Below are 27012 nucleotides of genomic sequence, written 5' to 3' on the forward strand. Positions count from 1 at the left end.
CCCAGGTGATTTCAATCTGGTCGGGATAACCTCCCTTGTAGGGTCTTTCGATGAGAATCCAAGCGATTCTTTTATCCTTTTCGCCACGAACCCAAGGATCCACATAAATAAACTTTCCGATGGCATTACCAATCAGAGCCAGTGACTCCGGGGTCCAGAGCTCCAAAGGCAGGTTGGGGAGCTTGACCCAAATCATGCTGTGTGAAGGAGTGTTCTTGAGCGGGTCAAAACCCAGATACCATTTTGTCAGAGAAAGGAAGCTACGACCTGCAACCCATGGTTTATTAATGATCAGCTCGAGGTCAGATTCTTTTTGAAAATGGAAGGAAAACCAGTCCTTCATTAATCGAGAGATGATAGGCGTGTATCCTATGAGGGGGGACCAGTAGGATGTGAGCCATTTTCTCATGACGTCCTCCTTCATTTCAGGAAAGTACCACTTTCCTACAAGAGCATGCTTTTGGAGACTTTGGATGCGGTCCGTTAAAGGCGCACCTGTGACAGTAACGGCTTTAGGAGGAGCAACCGTCTTTACAGGGGCCCTGTGCCGGTGTCGTGGCCGCCTGGAGGGAGAAGGGCCCAGATTATTGGAGGGCGGAGCATGATTCCCTTGGAGAGGGGGGTCCCGCAAAGCGCGAGGAATCATATCAGACACCGTGGCCTGCCAGCTAGGATCCCGGGAGGCAGGTAGACGAGATGACTCAGCCATGATGGCGGCGGCAAATAAAGCCTTTGTGTCAGGTGAATCACTGTCGTCCGTCATCAAGAGTAAAAGAAAGATCGCAAAAAGAGGATTGATAAGTACAGCAAGTACCTTTGGAAGGCTCAAAAGAGGGAAGACCGACGGAGATTAGAGCCTGGAGAATGAATGTATCTGCACAGGAGGTACATATCAGATCATTCTCAGAAGATAGCGACAGAGAAGGACACACTCAGGAAGAGTGTATGAAGGAAAACAGAGAGATGGAAGGTGTTCCGAGAACGCAGATGACGAAAGCCTGCCGCCAAAGGGGAAGAGGCGGGATAAGAAATGGTCAGAGACTTAATGCAAGCTATGATGAAGGCAGAAAAAAAAACAGAACGTTGAGGTGGTGCATTGATGGATGAGGAGGACACCGGAAAAAACCAAATTTAAATTATGCTCCGGGATGCAATTGCCGGAAAAAGAAAGGGGGACCAGAGAGGATTCGATGCTAGGCCCTGTGACTACTTGCTACTTCAGGCGATACAGCAGCAGCAACAGTAAAAATAGAAAATGCACCAGCAATTTCCAATTCGGAAGCGGATGTCCTGGCAGGGACGGTATACTGATAAGGATGTTTTAACTCTATTCAGTAAGGCCCTGAACATTTTAGCTCCCCCCCAGTTAAAGCTTAGAAAAATAGAAACCTCCTCTGAGACATGAGAAAACATTCCTTCTAAAAACAGACTCAGCAAGGATGTAAAGAAAATAATACTATTAGACTGTAGAAGAGCGAATTTTAACAATTATACCCGCCATAATATGTATGCCTCCTCGTGAATATCTCGGGGAAAATGCTATATAACAGCTGCTGTGTATGAACTAGTAATAATAACGCAGAGTAATGGGGATCTTACAGCTAAATAATGAGAAAGCATAGAAAAAACTAACCTGTGACCCGAGCCGTGCAGCGCCAGGAGAGAGGAGCCGAGAGCAGACCAGATATGCCGAGTAGCATTATGCGAGCAGAGTGAGTGGAGATGGAGGCCCTCCAGCCCACAGGACTGGAGGAGGGAAACCCGTCCAGTCGCTGAGAAGAAGGTTATAAAGAAGAGGGGGAAGAGGTTCCAGAATGAGCTAATGAACAGAGAAGTTGCACGTAGCAGTGAACCGCATGCAAGTGTAGCAGGTGTAGTGACGTTAAGAGCAGACGTGTTATGAGGACGCCCGATACGTGTTTTGTGGACGCCTGGTCCACTTCCGGAAACCTATAGGCTGGGTAGGGCAGCAGGGCGACGGTTATTGGATGCAGGATTCCATGAAGATTTGGCAGATTTCCATGCATTTAGGAGAAATGCATAAATTAGCAGTTAGCAACCTGTGAATTTGTGTATAAGTAGGAAACAGTTGAATCCATTTCAAAGAAAAACATGAAATTTTCTAAATTTTCTATACGGTATTTTCAAGGTTAAAATATTTTTTTTTAGCAATCAGTGAAAATTTATTGAAATAAAAACTTTGATCACAATGTAATCATCTCAGTAATATTTGCAATTACAAAGTTCTATACTAAATGTAGTATTGATTATGGCTTGCAATATGTTTATGGATTATCTTAAATATCAACCAGTTGAATGTTGCACAAATCACAAATCAAGATTTAGTTGCCAGTTAAAGGAGTGGGATTTAAGGGTAGAATAATTTTTAATCATTTAACATTAGATTTGACAGTTCAATTGGGGAACACCTTCCACCCTAAATATACTATGTTTTCACCCACATTTTTAATATGTAAAGATGCTTTGTTACACTAATGTAGGCCAATAACATGGTTTATCAATATCATATGCCAAAAAAATCAATTCATTTCATATTACACTTATTTATTTATATGACATTTTTTTTTAAATTAAGAAATTTAATTAAAATAGCAAACAAACATAACTACATCAAAAATAAATCTTACTTAATCTATTACCAGTATTAAAACACTCACTTTATTACATTGTTAAAATTTAAAAAATCATAAAATAAACTAAATTATAATTTTACTGTTATTATTATTAAAATAAATTATATAACATATAATTTTAAAACCTGTTTACTTCCCTATAGAAATTTTAATTCTGTATATAATTTTTTTTACAATATCCTAAATTATCATTATCAATATTGAAAATTTTAATAATTTTTATTTTTTAATATTAATTTTTATATAAATTTTAATAAACAAAAATAATATTTCAATTTATTTTTTTCCAAATTCAAACTCAGTGATTTATTCAAATGGATGCAAAAGACCATGCATCCTGGACAACCAATGTGGCAGTGCATTAGGGTATCCATACCTGATTGGGAAACTTCACTTGCTATGGGAAGATAAGCCTGCCCTCATTTCACTGGACATCATGTTTCCCACCAGCATTGCTAGTAAATGTACTCAATCTAACCCGGGTCGGAATTTCAAAATCGGCCTATCCAGTAAATTTGACAGATTTTATATTTGTCTTTACAGTTTTGGTTTCGTAAATGTTTAAATTGTATTTGACTGACAATCTCTAGGACTGCTAAATTCTATCCCTGAATCCATCCATAATTTACACTAAATATGATTAAAGCACCAAATACTTAAGAAATCTAAGATTTTTATAAAGGATTGAAGAAATTTAATTCTATCCCTGAATCCATCCATAATTTACACTAAAGTATTATTAAAGCAACAAATACTTGAAGTTGATATTTTTATAAACGATTGAAGAAATTCCGGCTGTATAACTTCTGAGAGATTTTTCTGTTGAAAAAAAGCCTTCTGAGATAACAGCTCTGATCGAGTCACAGTTTTGACAATCTGAAATTTTAACAAATATTAGAAAAAACTTTAGCGATCAAACCATAATCATATTTCCGTATCAGTGATGAGAATGGACTTTGGGGAAGGAGGGCATCCAATGTTTTGCCTTATCAACATACAGTTAATCTCAGATGAAGCGATAACGAATGATTCTTATTTATTTCGACAGTGGCTCCCATATCTGCAGAGGATCCACGTCGTCTACAACAGGGGCCTCCATATTGGCGTTTTCATTCTCCTGAAGTGAATAATGCAATATAGACCTTTACCAATTTTTATATTATAATATTCTTTCTTTTATCATAATAATTCCAATATAATCTAATCTAATTTAATCAATATCGATTTCTTTTTATATCAATATCAATTCTCCTTTGATTTTTGGCATACTCTTCCCTTTTCTTTATAAATAAATTTACTCATCTAAAACTTTTCCATATATACACGTTAAGGCTTAAAAATCATAGGTATTCATTGCATTTACAAATACATATATTTTATTTTATTTTTGTAAACAAGAAATTACAACTCTTCCAAATATACAAATTCAGTTACATACGCTTCGGAGCATCTATCGCCTGACACCATCGCTATCTCTACTAAGACAGAAACTCATCGCACATACATACCTAGATGATAGAAGGATGACAACATTTTAATCGTCATTATGGCCGACACACTTAATCCTCGTATCCAACGAAAGAAAATCAATTTCCTTGGAGAATGCAGGGTCCACTACCATTCGGGCATTCCACTGGTCGACAGTTCCTTCTTTGCTGTTTACGGAGTTTCTTTTTCTGCTGTCTGGAGCTTCTGTTTCTGCTTATTGCCGGAGACGAGGAATTTTCAGCCACTGGAGGCTTCTCAGCAGTAGAAGAAACAAGAGAAACGGTCACATCTTCCGCTGGAGGCTTCTTACCAGTTGAGGAATCAGGAAATTGAGGCACATCTTCAACTTCTTGCAGTAACTCACAGTTTTTTCTGTGTTGTTGACGGAGCTTCTTCTTCTTGGAGCTTCTCTTTCTGCTTATTGCCTGCGATGTGGAGCTTTCATCCGCTGAAGGCTTCTTGAAGGTGGAAGAATCAAGAAATAGATCCTCACCTTCCACTGGTACCTTACTCTTATCAACAAAAATAGCAGTTGAAGAATCAGAATATGCAGCCAAATCTTCCGCAAGAAGCTTCTTGACAGTTGAAGAAGCCACAGGTGCCTTCATTTTATCAACACGAATAGTAGCTGATTCAAGGTTTACAGCCGAATCTTCTACTGGTACCTTACTTTTGTCAACGCTGATACCATTTGAAGAGTTGGGAGATACAGCCAAATCTCCCAACTCTTGAAGCTTCTTACCAGTAAAAGAATCAAGAAATACAGCCACATCTTCCACTCGTACCTTCGCTTTATCAACGCGACTGTCAGTTGAAGAAGCAGGATATACAGACGAATTTTCCACTGGTACCTTAGTTTTATCAAGGCCAATACGAGTTGAAGAATCAAGAAATGTAGCCAAATCTTCGACTGGCACCTTAGTTTTATCAACACGAACGCCAATATCTGCTACATATCTCTTATAAAAGTAAGCTCCAACCACCAATGCCAGACTTAATGATCTATTAAGCATATCATCATTTTCATAGGCGAGACGAGAAGCAGAACGAACACCATCCATAGCTGCTACTTGCCCACTTTTTCCTGAGGCCTTTCTTTTAACAATATATCCCGTCCTGCAGTATATTGCAAAGTCCTCACAGTTGTTACAAAACAGATCGTAGTTTCCAAAACCATGTTTATGCAGATACATTGCACGGTGAATGACTTCGTCTGGGGGATCCGACTGTGCAAGTGTACATGTTCCTCCGCGGACTTGTGCCAAAAATACAACTTTACTAACACCATACTCAAATCGATGCACAGCTCCTCCATAAGAAAACAATCTAGACAAGACCGGATCACTCCACTATTTCCATATTGGAGGCCGCAGCTGTCAGGAGATTTTGGGCAACTCAGATGTTGTTTTGGTATTGAAGTAGAGGCAAATGAATTAATTAACCTGACCCCTGCTCCAATTTCTTGACCCGACCCTCTTGTAAAATGGACAACGTCATCATCCCCAACAAAAATCCCTGTGTAGGATCCCAGCCTCCAGGGATCATAAGATGTGAGATGAACTTAAATGGAAAATCATGCAAAAACCAATTACATTTTATTGCAGAACAGCTAAGCGAAGTCATTATGGTAAACGAGAACAATAAAATACATGGAATCAAACTCTGCATCCAGATCAGTTAGATGCCAAAACAGAAATGGCAAATATTGCAGAGAACAAGCATAACGATAATTGGCAGCAAACCATAACTCAAACATTTGGAGGAAACACCTGGTAGCGTCCAACCTAATTTTATAGATATAGGATAATGTTGAAGTGAACTAAAGCCAGCGAACCGATTGGGGTATCCAATTAAAAACAAATGCATTAAAATCCAGAGGAATACAATGAGTTCTCTGTAACTATATTGAATATAAAGGTCACATTAATGCGAGGAAACCTACCGTGGTGAGCATATGTGTAAGCTGTCCTCCATGAGTAAATATGGTCGCCAGCTCTAAGATCCTTCCTCTCCACCTCGTTGAAGAGAATGCCCATTGAAAAGATAGGAAGTGAACTGGACCAGCAGAGTCTGTTGATGGCGCAATGCAGAAGACTCTCCTGTTGTCGAAATAGCAAGCGAACCGTTTTCGGATTTGCAATGAGATGTGGGAAAGTTAGGCCTTAGCATCATCATTTATACATCTATATCATTTGATGATGGTGCAAAAGGGTAGTAGGAAAACCTACCACCAGGTTCCGCGAAGGGCACGCCTTGCTGCCTTTTGTTGGACTACACGGTATGCTACCTAGAAATTTCCAAAACGCGGATACATGGGATGGGCACACTGGTTTTTGGAAATTGCCAACCACTTTTGTTCGCCGAATTTCTAAAGGTGCTATTTTATTTATTTCAATATTTTTTTTTTTTAACGGATACCGTGGTCAGTGGGTAGTCGCTACGTCCAGGGTTTTTTTTTTTTCACGGATACCATGGTCAGTGGGTAGTCGCTACGTCCAGGGTTTTTAACGCTGAGTGGACGCCACCCGAAGGGCATCAACACCCCTCCCGAAGGGCATCAACACCCCTCGCTACGTCCAGGGTTTTTAACACTGAGTGGACGCCACCCGAAGGGCATCAACACCCCTCGGCTTATTTACTGACCTAACCCCAAGAGCTTTCGGGATTCGATCGTGTGACTTCCCATTGACGAAGCACTTGATTTGACCAATTGAGATAACTCTTGGGACTTATTCCAATATCTATTGCTTTTAATTAATTAAGCTTTTATAATAGCTTGGCCCTTTTTCAATTTTTTGATAACCTTTTACATGGATCTGGCTATGGATGTTTATACTCCAGAAGATTATGAAGACTATGAAGGCGCTGCAAGCCAAATATATCGATGCAGAAATTAGATGGCCGACTTTCTTTCGACGATGTGGAGGCTATTATTATTATTATTATTATTTTGTAATTAGAGATCATAGAGGTACGTTTAGGAATTAGCTCCCCCACGTTCACTATTCGTTTTTAATGCATGATTTTTTTATTTTTTATTTAATTCAAATTTAGGTTTAATTTAAGTTTTTTTTATTATAATAAAATATAATAAAATTAAAATTAATTAATTAAATCGTGATAAAATATTTTCCAATATTATATAACAATTTAATAAATAATTATATAATAAATATTTTTATTTAAACAAATATTTTTATTCACATAAATATCTATATGTTGAATAAATATTTCATATAAATTGAAAGAAATATTTTATATATATACTCTACAACAAACCATAAAAACTTATAACTTGATTTTCTTTATTAATAGATAATTATAAAGAAGCATAAAAACTTATAAAATGATTTTTCTATTAATAGATAGTTATAAAGAAGTAGATATTTTATTAATACAATATATATTAATAATTTATTTCATATAAATATTTTATATAGATTGAGAGATACTTTATATATATACTCCACTTTGAACTATGAAAACTTATAAATTGAATTTTTTATTAATAGATAGTTATAAAGAAGTAGATATCTTATTAATAAATATATTAATAATTGATTTCTTTTATCGATATAATAACTGGTTACTTAATATTTATGCGTTATTTTCATTAGTGGGCCTAACACGAATTGAGTGGGCCTAATGGTTAAGAGCATGTGTTTCTTCCTAAGAGGTCACAGGTTCAAAACTAGAGGGGGTAGAGTATGTATGCCTTCATAAGCGAGTATGTATGTCTTCATAAGCTTTAACAGTCAAATCCGGAGGTGGGTTCCTTGTCCCACAAACAAGGGGGTCTCATACACTAATTTGGTGCCGGGAGGTGGGTTCCTTGTCCCACAAACAAGGGGGTCTCATACACCAATTTTGTAAGGACCTCCGGTTTCGGGTGCGACGGGCGCCGTGAGGGCGATCGTGCACGGGCACGGGCAGGCGCACGGGCGCGCTGAACGACAATTTGCGACGACACATGTGACATAAAATGTGACGATAATGTGAACACATAATACGACTAAGTGTGGAGCACATATGCGACAAGTAAAACTATGTAATATGGAGTTCATATATATGGAATAATAAAATATAATATAACCATGTAAAAGAAGTATACGAAGGTTTATGATAATTAAATATAATGGAGCATACGACAAAAGGTTATGGGTGGTCGGCCATGGAACATCACATGTATGCGTATATGAGGACATACGATGGAATATAATATATTATATTATGTGAAGGGCTTCACCATTTAACATGTCGGCTTTGATTTATATCCTAAAGTAGAGCGTATATATATATGAGCATGAGAGCTCATTAAGACAAGAAACATTCGCTCAAGATCTTCGCATAAGAGGAAGGAAGTGCGTAGAAAGGGGTAAAGTGAATGCGCATATTTCATGCGCATTGGACTTAGGAAGTGCGTAGTTTATCCTGGTTGAAGGTTGGCAAAGAGTGCCATTGCGAGTGGAGTTTTGTACATGGTTTTATGCAGGTTTTTGTAAGGAGGTTGAGTGGCTCGGGTGAGCACTCTCTCTTGGACAAGGGTGCATGAAATGTTGTAAAACGCAGGTGGCCTGTCTTCTGTAAAAATTGGTTAAGTGTGAGACTTGGTTCAGCCAAGACACACTTGTTGTAAAATCTGATATTCTTGTCATAATATTATTGTTGGGCAGACTGTTCGGGGAGTTGCCCCTCCCTTTATACTTGTGTATTGTTCTCGGTTATTGTTGATGGTTAATGAATGAGAATGTTCTTTGTTGAAGTATAAAGGATAACATTTTATTCGGTTATAAGAACACAAGTTAAGTAAGTATGTTGGAATAGGCGTAGCCCATAAACGTTAGTATTGTTAAAAAGAAAGCATTCGGTGGTGCCGCACCTCGCTACAAGCGGTTGGAAGATCACCGCAGGTGTAAGGGTGTGACAGTTGGTATCAGAGCTCAGTCGGAGCTGCTGACAGATGAAGATGTCTATCTTGCAGAAATTGGGTTATACATCCTTGAAAGAATTCGAAGGGAGTCTACTTGAAGAGTCAGAAAGAGTAAAACAAGGATTTGTAGAATGGGGCAAAATGTTGTTTGAAGCAAAGGATGCTCTTCGTGAGTTGTTTAAGGAAGGGATTCCTGATAGAGGGGAAGCTCTTCGACTTGCAGAGGAAGTAGACTTGATTGAATTAAAACTCAAGGAGCTCAAGATAAGAAAGGAATTGAACCAAAAGAAAGTGAGGCATCTCCTAGCCTTGAAGAGGGAGGTTGAAGCTAAGGGAGAACTTCTTCAACTTGGTGGGGCAATGGAGCAAGGTGAAGTTTCAGATTGTGCCAACAAGGATGAGGAAGCCGTGATAGAGAAAGATGTTGCATGCATGACTACGATGGAGGATGAACTTGAAGAGGATCAAGTTGAACCAAGATCGTGCAGTTTGTCAACATGTATGAATGAGGTCACTCACATGGAGGAGCCTCATGATGATGAAGTAAGTATTGGTACTTGTGTTTCATTTGGGCATTTGGTAGATGGACCGTGTGCAATGAAGGGCAAAGTCAGTTTGCCAAGGCAAGGAGACATCTTACCATGGATGACTATGATGGAACCTTGTATGGAGAAGCAAGGATTGTCAACTATTGCAGGGCTTGTTGGGGCTACTTGTGACCTTATGGTTGAAGGTGCAAAGGTCCTTGACAAGGGTGGAACTTGATGATCGATGTGGAGGATTGGGTCATGCTTTGGCCACTTTGGCTAAGTGTCCGGCATGACTCATGGACAAATTGAGGAGGGCACACACTTGTGATGTTTTGGGTGGACTTCTCATGGCCGAAACCAAGAGGTAGTCTTGGTGGACACTTTGGTGGAGGAGCTATGGTGAAGGGACTCATGACATGATGATGATGCGATGGTTGGGTGACCGAGTTCACTAAACCGAAGATTGAAAGACTTGGATGGACTTGTGAGCAGCTATGAAGTATTCCTACTACATGGGGAGCTGAGGCATTTTGTATGCTTGCTGAGGTGTTGGTTGGGGATGGTTTATGGAGCTCATGATGACACGAGATTGTTGTGACTTTTAGGGACTTCATATGGTGGACTTGGAGGATCTAATGCATTGAGGAGCTGAGGTCAGGAGACTTTGATGCAGTATGGGATGCATACTTTCAAGGTACATGTATGGGCATGGCTGGGAAGAGTGACTTGATGGAGTTACAACGATGATGATGATGATGCTTTGGTGAGACAAGTGCATACTTGTTTCTATGGAGACTTGAGGGATGGCACATTGCAGATGATGAAGAGGCTTCATGAACCTGAATGGGGCACATCAAGAGTCGGTTTGATATGGACAACATGTTGCAGATGAGATGGATGGAGTTTCTATGGACCTGAGCATGGATTATGGATGGTGAGCTTGGTGGCGGTGGTCACTAGGCTGAGACATAGTGGAGAAAGAGTCTCTACATATGTTGCAAGGATGTCTGCCTTGTGTAGAAAGGTCGACATCCTGAATGATGATGATCTTGGTGGAGAGCTACCGAGATGGTATGTTGTCGAGGACGACAACGATTTCAGGTGGAGGAGAATGTAAGGACCTCCGGTTTCGGGTGCGACGGGCGCCGGGCGGACGATCGTGCATGGGCACGGGCGGGCGCACGGGCGCGCTGAACGACAATTTGCGACGACACATGTGACATAAAATGTGACGATAATGTGAACACATAATACGACTAAGTGTGCAGCACATATGCAAAAAGTAAAACTATGTAATATGGCGTTCATATATATCGAATAATAAAAATAATATAACCATGTAAAAGAAGTATACGAAGGTTTATGATAATTAAACATAATGGAGCATACGACAAAAGGTTATGGGTGGTCAGCCATGGAACATCACATGTATGCGTATATGAGGACATACGATGGAATATAATATATTATATTAAGTGAAGGGCTTCACCATTTAACATGTCGGCTTTGGTTTATATCCTAAAGTAGAGAGTATATATATATGAGCATGAGAGCTCATTAAGACAAGAAACATTCGCTCAAGATCTTCGCATAAGAGGAAGGAAGTGCACAGAAAGGGGTAAAGTGAATGCGCATATCTCATGCGCATTGGAGTTAGGAAGTGCGCAGTTTATCCTGGTTGAAGGTTGGCAAAGAGTGCCATTACGAGTGGAGTTTTGTACACGGTTTTATGCAGGTTTTTGTAAGGAGGTTGAGTGGCTCGGGTGAGCACTCTCTCTTGGACAAGGGTGCATGAAATGTTGTAAAAGGCAGGTGGCCTGTCTTCTGTAAAAATTGGCTAAGTGTGAGACTTGGTTCAGCCAAGACACACTTGTTGTAAAATCTGATATTCTTGACATAATATTATTGTTGGGCAGACTGTTCGGGGAGTTGCCCCTCCATTTATACTTGTGTATTGTTCTCGGTTATTGTTGATGGTTAATGAATGAGAATGTTCTTTGTTGAAGTATAAAGGATAACATTTTATTCGGTTATAAGAACACAGGTTAAGTAAGTATGTTGGAATAGGCGTAGCCCATAAACGTTAGTATTGTTAAAAAGAAAGCGTTCGGTGGTGCCGCACCTCGCTACAAGCGGTTGGAAGATCACCGCAGGTGTAGGGGCGTGACAAATTTGGTGTCGGGCTTGGCTGTGACTTTAAAAATGGATATTATTATTATTATTATTATTATTTATTAAAAAATAATTTTTATTGTGAGAGATTTTTCAGTGACTTTAAAAATGGATATTATTATTATTATTATTTATTAAAAATTAATTTTTATTGTGAGAGATTTTTCAGCGAAAATCACATGGAGTATCATTTGTCGACGCGTTTCAAACTAACTAGTGTGGTTCATCGTCAGGACAAGTTGAAGAAACAGATCCAGCTTAGCAGCTTAGCTTTTTATATAAATATTTTATTTTAATTATTAATTATATTTATCAATATCATATATAAAATTGTGTAAACTCTCATAATTTATTTTAATATAAAATATTATTTATCAATTATAACTTTCCCTTGTCCCACAAACAAGGGGGGTCTCATACACCAATTTGGTGTATGGCTTCACTGTGAATTTAAAAATGGATATTATTATTATTATTATTATTATTATTATTTATTAAAAATTAATTTTTATATAAATATTTTATTTTTATTATTAATTATATGTATCAATATCATATATAAAATTGTGTAAACTCTCATAATTTATGTTAATTTAAATTATTATTTATCAATTATAATTTTTAATTTATCATTTTGAAAAGTGCGTAAAAGATCACCATGATCATAAAATCTTACAAATTGCATAACTATAACAAAGTCTACAACTCTTCTGTAGGAAACAAATAGATGGTAGCATATGCACCTTACTTTCCCAATCCTTGTCATTTTAGATACAATATTAACATACCATAAAGATAAGATTTTAAGAATATAAATCCAAATATCAAGGCCAACATCTCAAATATTTTTCTAAGTGCAATAAAGACTAGCATTTAAATTGCATTGAACAATCTATGAGTTATTAGACATTCATTTAAACTTGAAGTGGAAGTTCAAATGCTTGGAATTTATTTCCTTATAGCATTAGGTTTTTATTGCAACCATACAAAGGTTAAGATGAAGGCATATAGATATTTATTTCACTTCAAAAATCAAGTACTAATCAAATATAAAATAGGTAAGAAGACCATAGAAACACCTAGTGGAGTTATTGGAACCTTGTTGAAATACAAGTACTCTAGTTACATTGCAAAGATCTCACAATAATCAACTTATATTAATTTTCATGGCTTGATTTTTGGTTATAAAGGAAATTCAAAACTAAGCTTAGAAATTTGGTGTTTACTAAATTGAGAAGATAGTTTTTTTGTTAAGCTTGGTAGATCCTTCTTGTTCATTATAAAATAAGTAAGAAAGTTACACACATATATCATGGTTAGGTGGTCTCAAATTTCCTAGTGGGAAACCACGTTTGTTGACCACCTAACCATAGTTTAAGTTGTCTAGTAGTAAAAAATACTTATTTATCTATCTAAGCTATATAAACTTGATAGTCATGTCCACAACCATATTCTAGTTGTCTATACATATATATGACTGTAAACTGTAAATTAAAAGCTATCTGCATGAAAACAAATAAAAAAAAGACTAAGAATTAGAATTCTATTCCTCATGTTGGGGAGAAGTCGAAGCCACCGGGGCCGGATCTTTCGTGCTGGAGCATGGAATCTTAGTGAGCACGAACATGCATGGGAAATGTTTCTCTATATGATCCAAGTGGCCATCCTACTTCTGTAATTGAAATTGCAATTTTTGAAAGTCTTATTTATAATTTGGAAAGTCCTAGACAATAGTCATCCAAATTTGCTCCATGGCCTTGCCCAGAAAGCATTTAATGAGCCAATACAGATAAATGGACTATTTGTATTATGCTTCTTGACCTTTGGTGTGTCGTGGGTCTGGAATCAGTATCTTCCAATCCTCTATGTATGTTGGCTCCACACTTGCTTGACGATTTATATTTTCCTCCCATTCAGCTATGAGCCATTTGATTTCCCCTATGGTGCCCCTTTCATATGCAACTGCTGCTTCCTGGTTCAGGTTGGCCACAAGCTTCCTGCCCCGACGTTTGCCCACAGTTCTCGGCTCAACCTCGACCTCGCTCCCTTGCAGTCTCTTCTTACGACCATTGGTAATCGTTGCTCAAACCATAGCCACAATACCCCTGTACCTTCTGGGCACCTTCAAAAATTGGTCTAAAACAAACCTCTGTGCTTTTCTTGTATAAGGAAAGTTACCTCCCAGCTAACTTGTTGTGGGAGCAAGAAAGCATAATTTCTAAAATGTTAATTTTTTAATTGCCTTCATCCCACGGTTCCGACAATGCAACAAATCTATCACCCACGATTTATGCACATAACCCCCGAGCGTAAGGGACCTCCACCCGAGACTCCCGAGACGTCCCTGCATGACCCCTGCCTTGCTCGCACTGTGACCCTGGTCTTGGAGGTGAGGTGCATGGACACCTACCAAACTTATAACCCAGAGGTCAAGTCTAAAGGAATTGCGCCCCTGATCTTTGTTGCCCCTAATTGACTGCCTCTGCCCCCATTCCCCTTGAATCAGCCTCCGCTTAGCATGACTCAGATCCTCCCCCGACCTGACATCTAAAACCCAACACCCACAAGGCATCATGCCTCTAGCTTACTCACCACCCGGCTTCCTAGCGACTGGCTTAAGCTAGCCCGCCCAGCATCCTCTACATGTCAATGCCCACATTAAAGAAGTCCCTAACTCGTGACAATCTTCCCTCACCTAACACTCCTTAGGGGCTTGGTGTTAGAGAATTTTAGGAATTAGAGTGGTCCAACCGCAATGATAATTTCCACTTCCTTACCTTCAACTCCAGGGTTTTCCAAGCATACAATAAACAACAATTTGCTTGGGCAGAATCCCTCCCATCCCATCCCTATAATCCCCATGCGAGATAGCAGAATGCCAAACTTAAGAGACAACCAAGCAGACCCCCTGGAATTGGGATTTTTCCCGCAGACCACCTCCTCCAAGCTAATTCCCCCGCCCTAGTTACTTGCCCACACAAACCCCATGCCCCCATGAAAGCCCCAGTTACTAGACCAAATGTAGGGAAGCATAACAGAATGTAGGCTGAGCCAGTTAACATACCCGATTATCTATGTTTGAAGACGTCGTATCTCATCTCTTTCCTGAAGTCATCGCTCCTCTTTCATCGTCGTCACCTTTGTGCTTACACCCTCCAAATTATTCTCTCTCTTTCTGGCTAGTGAACTCAATTGCATGAAAATGCCACCTTCCCTCCTCTTGCTTTCCTTAAGCCTATCGATGGCCACCACAACCTGCGTGTCAAACATGTGGGAGGCAATGGAACCATCCCCTTTTGTGCTTTTCATTATGACAGCCTTAATGGCTCTATTCGCCAGCTCACACCCTGATCGGGGGGAGAAGATTGTTTTTTAATTTACTTAAATGAATTAAATTACAATACAAATTACATTACAAAGGTCTCACAAACATCAACTTATATTAACTTTCATGCCTTCAGTTTTTGTTATAAAAAAATTTCAAAACTAAGATTAGAAGTATGGTTTTTAATAAATTGAGAAGAAGTAAATTTACTCAAATGAATTAATCGGAATACAAATTAATTTATCCAGTTGTAACAAGCCAATTTGGTTATTATAAGAATGAGTTTATGCTTTCATAGAAAAAATGTTAGTTGGTAACATAGTATAGTTGAAAGGAAGCCTAGACTTTAAGAAGCATTATTGCGAGTGGACAATTTGTGTTTGTGCTCAAAATCACAAACTCAAATTATAATATGAATTATTTAGTTGAAGCAAATCATTCATATATAGTTATTATTGTGTGCACAAATAGATTGTTCTACATACATTATGGAATGATTGAACCTATGACAAAATAAGAGAAGGAAGATAACTCCCATGGGTAGGACAATCATTGTAGAGAGTAATCTTGTTGATTTGTGATGACCTTAACTCAATATGAGTTACATATTGTCTATTCATATCTCAACAATATAATATATTTTCACCAAGTCGTTCATGGCCAAATCCCAACAAATATGGGTTGTTATTTCATAATGCCAAATATTTCAAAGTTTCAAAGGAGATAGTAGAGAAGGTGAGAAGAGGGAGATAGAGGAGAGAGAGAGAGGGATTCATCATAGATATGGTATATGTGTATATAAAAACCAACCTATATCCATCTTAATCCCAGATCTATCAAGCGCAAAAAGGGATTAAATATCTTTTCACTTTAAAAGAGATTTATATCTCAGGAGATTTGATCCCTCTATGTGCCTGATATATTCGTGGTTAATATGGATCTAGGCCGGTATTTTGTGGAAGTAATATTTGTGAAAAAGATTTATTTTTATGTTTATATTATTTATTTTTTCATATATAAATTGAATATCATTTTACTAATATTAGTATTACATTCAATGTTTCTAAAAATTAAATCCACTTTATTTAGTGAGTTCAATTTTAACAATTATATTGTATGAATAATCTTCAAAATGGCTTAAATTACAACATTCTTCCATACTGGGCTAGAGAGCCTCTCTTGGTGGAATGAGCATTAATAGAAAGCAATAGTAAGCTTATTAAACTAGCTTAGATCCATCTTAGCTCTCTATATACCAAGCTTCGAGAGGGACCAAATCTCTTTTCACTTTAAAAGAAGTTTGCACATCAAGATATTTGATCCCTCTTAGCGCTTGGTAAATCTAGAGTTAAGCTGGATAAATGATAGTTTAAGTGTTAATTATAATTATATTAACACTTTTATTTTTTTAATTTATTTTTATTTTTATGTAATCCTGATGGGGTTGAGCGAACCAAGAAGTACCGGGGTGGCAGTGGATGCTAGCCACCCATATGGGATCGATGGCATTTAACGAGTTGGTGTCATGGCGTTTGCCTCACATGTAAAAGTGTGTGAAGGCATATGCATGGTGTGTGAACACATTGTTCTATTTAATGGTGGCTTTAGTTTTGATGAAGAGCCTAGTGTCCTTGTGTTGTGGTGATTCTGTTAACTAGTGGAAGGTTCTTTAGTCTGGTATGGGGTGGCTTAGAGCAAGAACTTGTTGTATTGACATAATATTTGTGGTGGTCAGTTTAGGAAGAAATAAACATTTTTTGTTTGTGGGGGGAATTGGTGACGTGCTCTGAAGTGGCAGAGGGGGGGACATTTGCATATGCAAAAGTTGCACATATATGAAAAATATGTGCATATATATGAGTTGTGCATATATGGAGGCTACATATATATAGAGGTTGAAGTTGTGCACAAATTTTGCATATGCGCATATATGGAAGTTGTGTATATTCGGTAGATGCACATATATGGAAGCTACGGATATACGGAATTTGCACATATACGGAAGATACACATGTATTTTGTATATGCACAACTTCTATATATGTGCATATATTATGTATATGCACATACATTCCATATATGCTTAATTTACGTACATGCGCATATCTTTTGTATAGATGCATCTACTATATATGTGAAACTTCCAGATATGCACATATATGAAAGATATGCACATATATGGAAGAAGCTCATATATGGAAGATATGCGCATATACAGAAGATATGCACATATACGAAAGATGTGCATATACAGAAGTCGCACAACATCTATATATGCACATATTTTGTATAACACATCTTTCATATATGCACATATCTTTTGTATATGCAGAACTTTCGTATATGTGCATATACAGAAGTTACGCATATACGAAAGTTGCGCTTGTACATAGGTTGTGCACAACTTCAACATTCAATGAGGTGCTAGAAAAGTGTATAAGGCCACTCTCTAGAATGGCTAGGAGGTGGTCGTTAAAAAGATTTCGAAGAGGATAAATGAATGGCTAGGACATATATGTCCATATATGTGCATATCCAGAGGTTGTGCACAACTTCAACCTACATATATATGTAGCCTTTGTATATGCACAAATTTTGTATATGCACATATACGAAATTTTTTCATATACAAAAGATATACGTATATATAGAAGTTGCACATATATGGAATATATGCGATACAGAAGATGTGCATATATAGAAGTTGTATGACTTCCATATATGCACATATTTTGTATAGGTGCATTTCTTCTATATATGAACATATTGGTTATAGCTATGCTTCATATCGATATTATCTCAAAAGGAATGTTGAATTCTTATCTTAGATAACTTTCTACTGGGTATTATTTCCATAAGTTTTTTAAAATACTAAGTCTTTATACTTCATCCATAACATAGTAGGTATTAGAGTTATGAGCATTTGAAAGAGGGAGAACAACTTTTGTGAGATCCCAATGTATGAAGTTCTACATCTATTTCATAGTAAGGAGAATGTTATTTTACCCTCACACAATTTTTTGTGGTTTTTTTCCCTTTTCTGTTGGACATAGTTTTTATTCTATGTCTTGTGATACACACTAGAAAATTTTCCTAAGGACTTGTTTACCATCGATGTTGTCCAAGTTTAATTCAATGTACATAAGCACAACCAAATTGTTTTTGACTTATGGTTGAACAATGATTACTATTTGCACCATGAACAAATACTTTTCACCATAACTTGCCACGAGATAATCTCGAGAGTAACAAATTATCAAGTTTGAGGTTTGGAAGACATAATTTCAACAATCTTATTGATATTTAATAGACATGGAAGTAGATGTTGCCAACAATATTTGTCCTAGAATTTGTTGGAGGACCTTAAGCTTAAATGGAAGAAACCTTTAGATTGATTATGTTTTGAGAGATTTTTACAATGAACTATTTTAACAAACTATTTTCTAATTGTTATAGGTAGGATCCTCTAAGATGCATGAATGAAAATTAAAATTTCATTTGGAAACAACATATCAAGCTTCATAAAAGAGAGGCAAGAAAGTGCAACTTTTCCAGAATTGGATGACAAAAGGAATCTACAAATGTTATATTCTCTCATTGAGAGGTTTCAATTTTTTATCTATCTTTTGTCATTATTCTTTCTGATTTTAAAACTTATTGTGAACATAACTATAGAGGTAGTGTTAGCTCTGTTATGTAGCGCTGCCTTTCTAATGTCAGAGAGAGACCTGGTTTGTTTGATTGTGTCCTACAAGAGGCTTACATTGGTCATTTTTCCCTTTCTTCCTTCACCCCGCTCACCTTTAAACCTTATCCATACGCCCTCACGCGCTCATAAACCCCTCATTGCTTTCCTGCCATTGATCATTCTCTAACAATCTAACGGCCCACATCACACCCGATAAAGGTGACCCGCTCGACCAATTTCCACCGTCAAATCATCTCCGCCAGATCTGACGGTCTTCGCATACATCACGCATACAACTTGATCGAGCGATAGCGCATGATGAGAGCGCTTTTTCTCTCTCATCCACTACTATGTGTCAATCATTGAGTGGAATCGCTTGGCCCCGGGCATTTACCACTTAGTGCCCGAAAGCAGTGCGATGAAAACCGTTATCGCCCGACCAAACCGACCTCACCTGTTAAACGCTTGTGCAACTCCGTCGCCTAATGACCGTCCGATCTATCCGCTGAAGATCCAATGACACTGACACACCCTATTACCACCTCAGTCTATAGCTTTCGCCGAACCATCCCCGCCATTCATCTCCCCGATCCAATGATCATTCTTCTCGCTCACCCAAATTGTCCACCTGCCCATGCACTTTACGTCCCACGTCTATTCTGTTGATCGAGGAAAGAGATAACCCGCTCTGCTTGATTGACAATAGTTGGACCCCCAACAACCATATTTAAAATAAAGCATGGCCAAAGGAGAAAAGGACATAGCACAACTCTGTAACTGAATTTATCAGTCATGGACTCCACTGGTACAAGCACTCCAATCGCCTAAAGGACAGCGTAGCACTTGAACAGATAAAATTCACCCAGTGAAACAAGCAACCTCGTCCAAAGACTCCATCAGGCAGTTAAATGCAGTTGGTGGTCAATTATGACCCCTCCATACCTAAATGGCCAGGTGCTACAGTAATGCAAACTTATAAATATCCAGAAGAAAGATGTAATCAAGGTTCGCATTTGATGTAAGGTTCAACTTCTGGAGACTGTAGAAATTTTGTCACTTGCAGCGTCTCATCTTCATTTTCAGCAAATACAAGCTTCTTTTGCTATTAACTGCTCACTGTCCATTTTCCTCTGTTCTAAGCTTGTACCTGATGTGTTGTGTTCTTGATCTCTTAATGTTTAGCACTAGATAACTGTCATCTTATCTCCATGTTGGAATATTGAATGCATCACTAAATAGGTTACTCAGGTTTCTTTCTATCTAATGCAGGAGAGTTGTCATCCTGTCTTTGCATTAATAGATTAGATTTGCAGGTTTCTGTACTAGTTGCAGCTGGCCATCACATGGTCTTGTGTATCTACTGGTGTGGTTAGTATTCTCCATATTCACCTAAATATATAAACTGTGAGCATTGGTGGTCTAAAGCCTTGTAGTCTGAGGGTGTTCATGCATGTCTGGAGTGAAACAGAGTATAAGTGGTTATCTGGCTTGAACAAAACTATCATTCCTTCCATTAAACCTTGCAACAATAGTTGAATTTATATTTTACCAGGCATCTTCGAGCTACAACCTAGGAGAGTTTCTTGGAATCCTAACAGGTAGAAAGGTTTTGGAATATCATGGTAAGAGGAAAATCATGAATCAATTGTGACAATAACTTTGAATTCCAACATCGGTTAGAGGTCAGTCATGAAAAAATAGAGGTCAAGCATGAAAAATCTCCTTTATGTCAAGTGGAAGAAGAGGGAGGTTGCGAGATTGAAATCTAGAGTTTAAATGTTAATGCAACACTTAGAAATGTGCATATTCCATTCAACTTCAATGGAGTAGGGTAATGATGACAACTTCAAATTGTAAATACTTCCAGCTAGAAAAATTAAAAGTACAGTGCATACTACCTATTATTATTATTAGAGAAGGAAAAGAATTGTGGTAGCAGTGTAGATTTTCATCTTGCAAATTTATTTTATGATGACTTCAATGGATCGTTATAAGTAACAGACATATCTAAAAATGATTTGGACAAGTTTGAGACTAGGCACATCTATCCCATATGCAACATTTTGGACATTTGAATTTAGAGGTTAAGGATGGTTGGAGAAAATGTATTAAGTCTTTTATTAGGTTGAATTTAGACGTAGATCAATGTGAGGAAGTGGTGGAACTTAGAATTGTGGGAAGGATATCCTTGATAGTGGATAAATTACTTAGATTGATCAATTCTTTGTTTTATTTACAAGTGGGACATATAAGTCAATAATGTAATGGAATCATACCAAATTCTTCTGATTTTTCACTCTCTAACTTGTTAATTACAATTTTTTAAAATGGATGGCATATTATCTTCAGTTCATGTGATGATATTTGTGCAAATCCTCTATGGATCTCAATATGTGGGATTTCCTCACACGAAGTGACCACTATGTAAGACTTCATTACTGTACAAAGTAATAATCTTTACGTTTTGTGACATGCACATTGACATGATATTTGCATGTTAAGGAGGATTCTTTTGAGTCTTTCATGATGTATGTTTGGCCTTGGCCATCTATAAATTGGTGGTTATATTAATTGAGTCTACTATATAATACATATATAAAATATTATTTAAAAATGTGATGAAATTTACCAAATCTCAATTTATGAACCATAACTAATGCTTATATTTCTCATCATGTTGGGTGAATGCAGTTTGATTTCTTTCATATTACCAATATTAGTGTTGAAACCTAAGGATTCCAGTAGTGAATAATATTGGTTGGTACTGCATTTCATGTATTATGGGTCATTGAGTTGTGTGTTTGGTAAATTATGTCCACCATTATGCATTAAAATTTGATGTGTGGAGTGTGATCTTATTTTATGATATTCTGACAAGAAGGTAAAGGTCGAACAGGGTCTACGGTATGTGCATATCTTATATACATAGATACACTTATTGAGGAGGCATTGTAATTGTATGAAAACCGTTGAAGCCATGTAAATGAAGGGAGTATCATGACAGACTTTACATTATGAAATTGTATGACTTAAACTCTAATAGATCATGACCAATGGTTTAATAAATATTTATTTATATTACACATTGCCAAAAAGTTAATATCTTGTGTAATTAAATAAGTCCAAGCTTCTCATTCATGGGGTTTTCTGATAAAAATTTTATGTTGTCCTCTAAGACCAATGTGGTCTATTAGACCTTAAGAAAATAAGAATCTAAATGTGATTCTTAAAAATCTATTTCTATGATAAAAAATAAGGGAAAGAAGTGCTCCAAGATCACTATAGTTGGGCTGACTTAACACATTAAGAAGATTGAAAGTGTGATAAATGTTATGGAAACTAGAGCAATGTGAGTAAGAGCCGGGAAATATAAGAGGAAGTTATTTTCCTCTTCCACCCTCTTGGTGTTGCAAAGACAAAGTTATCAAATTCTATTGTCCCAGGGATTTTTTGGGAGTAAAACACTGCCCGATTTCACTTCAAAGCTCGTGAGAATTAGTTCTTATCCTAGCGATGTTCACTTTTTTCTTAGTGTTGGTCAAAATAGAGAGATAATTCAGGTTATCAAGGGTGGGGTTGATCACCTCCTTATACTATCTTAGCTTCCTTTTTCCCTTCAATCCCTTATTATCCCATAGTTTATCCTTAAATTTGGAGGAAATAATATTTTTGATACTATCCTTTCTTTGCGAGATGATCTCCTCCTTTATTCCCCAGTGGTTGAGCCAAGACTGGGCAGCCTTATACCACCCACTATTGAGGCGCAAGTGGGGATTTTGACTAAAATTAGAAGCAATTTTGGGAAACCTCTTGGATTCCATGTTGTAAAGATTCTTCTTATACATCAGATACCTAAACATAGCCATGATTTTAATGGGGGAAATTCCATATTCGATCAGGAGGATATGACAGGGAATATTTAGCTTGATCTTGAGGTTGTAGGTTATGAATTGCTTTTGAATCATCTCAATATTTCTCCACGACTCATTGCATATACTACAACCCAAAACTTCACATCCATATAAGACAACAACAGTGACAAGAGTCTATAAAAGGAACATTTTTTAACTCCAAATATAAAGAGAGAGCAACTTATCATTGTTTTCAAGCTCATAATAAGCTTTCTAGCCTCCAATAATCATTTTCTCAATGCTATCATTCTAGTTGAGCTGATGAGGAATGTCAATACCTAAATATTTATAAGCATAAACCTGTTCTAAGTAATTGTTATCATAGAATAAATTACGATGGGTGATATTTTTGGATTTAATTATCACGACTTTAGTCTTGTCAGTATTAACTGTCATACCCATCTTGGAGCAGTAATCATGAAGAGTCTTAAGCTACTTGTCTAGGTCATCATGGCTTCAGAAAGAAGAACGATATCATCGTCATAAAGGAGAAGAGTAATGATTATACCAACAAGCTTGGTTCCCTTACAACCTACAGTTTCCAAACACTTCTCTAGCTTATCGATGTAAATTCCAAAAAGGGTAGGGGATAGGGGACACCCTTGCTTAACCCAGATATTGCATTTAATATATTTCTACCACCATTTGTTGGTCTTAATCTTGGAAACAATAGTCTCGTAAAGGTGAATCACAAAAATCCTCAACTTACGAGGAACCATTATCTCTTCAAGTATTTTCCAAAGCTTATCCTAAGGAATAGTGTCAATTTTTTTTCTAAAGTCCAGAAAACAATAGAAGAGACTGATTTTACTATTTTGACATTCCTCGGCAATGATCCTGAGGGTGATAAGGTGGTCAATAGTGGAGTGAGGTCTCCTAAAACCAAATTTCTCTTTATCTCTTTTACCATGGCTTTCAAGCCAAAGGCTAATCTTCTTTTCCAAAATTAGCCCATATAGTTTGGCTAAGATGTGGCTAGTCATAATAGTCCTGTAGTTAAAAGGAACAATTTTGTCCCCACTTTCAAAGATAGGCACAATATGGCTTTGCATCCAAGCCTTAGGGAATCCATGCTTTACTGCCAAATTGATAAGCTTGTAGAGATGAAGAATGAGGATAGACCTTCCCATTTTAAATATTTCATCTTGGTATCGTTCAATATCTTTAGCTTTCCCATTAGCAAGCTTAGAGTCCCAGATTCAATGTATTTTAGAGAAATATATCTGCTTTAATAGGATTATTTAAGATGGTGCCCATGGTGTCCAAAGAGTCATATAAATTCTTAAAATCAAAGCCCCAATTCTCTAAGGGGATCAAATGATTATTTTATTTTTTACGAACAAGCGCATTCCACCAAAACTTTCTGGCTACAACTTTAGAAAGATGAAGAAGATATCTTGTCTCTTATTAATATATGACCTCTTTAGTTGGTAATTGAATTATTTATAACTTTCCATTTTAGTGTTTTATAATTGCAAAAGCTTATCATAATATTAAATGTTATAATATTATGTTTAATTTTATATAACGTAATAGTATTAAATAATATAAGGTGTTACAATGACCTAAAATGTTTGTTTTTGGAAAATTAAAGTAATGAGTCATTAGATTTAAAACTAAATTACAAAATAATATCATTCAAATATATATAAAAAATTAGTTTAATTTAACTTTTACATTTACATTAAATTAATTGAAGAGAATAATAATTAAATACAATGTTAAACATTTTTATTATATAAATTAAATTAAAAAAATTAATAAAGATGATGATGATGATTAATGTCTACTAAAACTAATATTTTTTATGGAACCTTAAGAAGGTAAGAGATTAATTGACATTTTTAAAAATTTTGTTGAACTATGATTAAAAAAAAGAAGAGAAGCATTCCAAGATCACTATTGTTTTTCTTACTTGAAAAGGCAAGAAAGTTGGTAGGGTGGAAAATGTTTTGAAAATGAGAACGGATATGAGTAAGAGCCTGACAATTCATGAGAAAGTATTTTTCATATTCCACCCTCTTGGTATTGCAAAAGTGACACTCTTTCGTCCCAAGATGTTTCAATTATATCTAATATTTATAATATTTCATAAATTATAAAACAAGAATTTTATCTTTACCATGTTTCATAAATGATAAAAACAAAATAATTAAAAAAAAATATTAATTCAAACGTAAAACAACATTGGAAGTGAGGAATTTAATGAATTAAAAGAGGAAACTATGAAGTGGATGGTAGAAGGAAAGAAGGTAACCACCAAGATATTACAATATGGTAAATATTACAATATTTTTCCATATGTAAAACCACATTATTTTTTTCTAATTTAATTTTAAATTTAAAACTTCATTGATCTAATGTAAGCACTCTCAAGAGAACTATTAAAATATAATTTTACTTTTATTTTTTTTATAATTTACGAGTAAAATATAATTTTATTTTAAATTTTTATCGTTATTTTACTTATTTAATATGGTTTTGAAAATTACCTTGATGGGGTGGATAAACATAGTGAAAGGGATCTCGGGGCACTTGTCACCCCCACCTACTCTATTGATGAATAAGGAAGGGGTGGCATAGTATACTCCCCAATCACAATACATGTGGCATAAAAACCATTTAATGGCTCATTCCTTAACGTTATTCCAGGTTTTTCCTTCAAAGTGTCTACAACAACAGGATGAGCGAGGTTCAGCTGGTTGCAGGGGTGTTGTCCAAGCTACCCTGCAATTTAGTCTGTTATTCTCCAAATTGGAAACTATTTGAATGTGTGGGGTTCTTTGCAGGGTTTTTGGGCTCGGTGTGGATAATGTGGTGTTGTTGTACAACTCTCTCTCTTCAGTAGGTTATATCATATGCTACAACTCTAATGCTCCATTCAGTAAGGGAGGATAACCAACTCTTGTGAGAAGGTTGGTTAGAAGAAATTGAACAAGGGATTTAATTTTTTTGGACAATACAAGAGCTACAGGCACGCAACAATTGCTAAGGTCCAACAACAATTTAACTTTTTCTTCAAGGTAATTCTAGGTATTTGGCCTCTCCAGTTTAGCTCCATTTTTTTAGTTTATTTCAAGGTTTTCTTTGCATCTAGAATTTCCATTACTCCAACTCTCAGGTTTTTCTTTTTGTTGCATTCATAGTTATTTTGTTCAATTGGCTCCCAATCCTATTTTTTCTCTGGTTTCTAGTTAGTTCCCTTACATTGACCTTAGTTCTCCCGGGGTTTGGTATTTCATTGGGTGATTGGGCACAACCTTATCTACCTCCTTGTCTCGCAGACCTCTAGGTGGTTCCCTTCATACTTGTGTTAAAGGGACGGGTAGGTAGAGCGACTTTGAAACAGAGTGGTCACTCGTGTGTTGTCTCAACAGATACTAAGTGGGGATATTTATAGATTCAGTATATTGGATTCCCTCCTAACAAGTGTAGATATGGGTCAAAGGTGTGGAGCATTATGCCTAGCAAATGGGGTCATAGTCGCCAAGTGGGGTAAATGTGGGAAATCTAATTGCGGATAGCCCAACCATTCTTGGGCTAAGACTCAGGCCTAGAAGGCGGTTGTTGCCTTTCAGGCTGCAACCTCGCCTTGCACCCAATCTAACATACACAAGCTAGAGCAGAATATGCACCAGGAGATATAATATTTCTCATACTTGGAACTTATTGGAGAAGTTTCTCATTGGCTCCTTGATCAAGGCCACACTAGGGGGAGGAGAACACAATATTTCCACTTGGTCACCTTATGCTGGCAATTAAAAACTTTGTTGGGGCAAGTCCTCAAGGAGAAACATGATGATTGTAATGAGATCATATCATCCCTCGATGATCTACAAAGAAACCAGTGGAGGATGCAAGACAATTTGGCTCGTTTGGAGCCTCGTGTGACTTGTCTAGTGGGACACTTGGAGCACATGGAGAAGCACATTTAGTGTGAATTTCCTAAACAACCACTTCCCGATTCTAGCCTAGTAAACCCTATGCTTGTAACTTCTTCTTATTCCTTATGGCTATAAGTTGTGTAGATCTTTTCTTATTTCTTAATAATCTCTTATTTTTGTTATCTCAATATTTTTTGCTACTATCAAAATTATAGAATTATGGTGAATTAACTAACTAACAAATCTAGTAAAAATAAGATTAATAAACTTTTGAAACACTATAAACACCCATATAACTTATTGTCATAATGGAAATCTCATTGATTTAAAAAAATTGATTTTGAAAATTTTAAAAACAAAAATTACAAACTATAATTCCAAAAATATTTACTTGAACGTGGAAAATTTCCAGAAACACATAAAATCATGT

General features: G+C 36.7%; 1 pseudogene across 1 annotated transcript; it reads right to left on the minus strand.

Moving 5' to 3' along the window:
- Positions 1 to 4012: 4012 nt before the first annotated feature.
- On the minus strand, positions 4013 to 6350 carry LOC149265122 (uncharacterized; annotated as a pseudogene). Its single transcript, XR_016250749.1, has 2 exons — positions 6085 to 6350; positions 4013 to 5657 (listed from the first exon to the last, which is right to left on the minus strand). The product of XR_016250749.1 is annotated as an uncharacterized LOC149265122 (transcript).
- Positions 6351 to 27012: the final 20662 nt, after the last annotated feature.

This window comes from Pinus tabuliformis, chromosome 6 (assembly GCF_031772625.1).
Source record: "Pinus tabuliformis cultivar Carrire ecotype Pingquan chromosome 6, CPIR1, whole genome shotgun sequence".
NCBI classification, from domain to species: Eukaryota; Viridiplantae; Streptophyta; class Pinopsida; order Pinales; family Pinaceae; genus Pinus; species Pinus tabuliformis.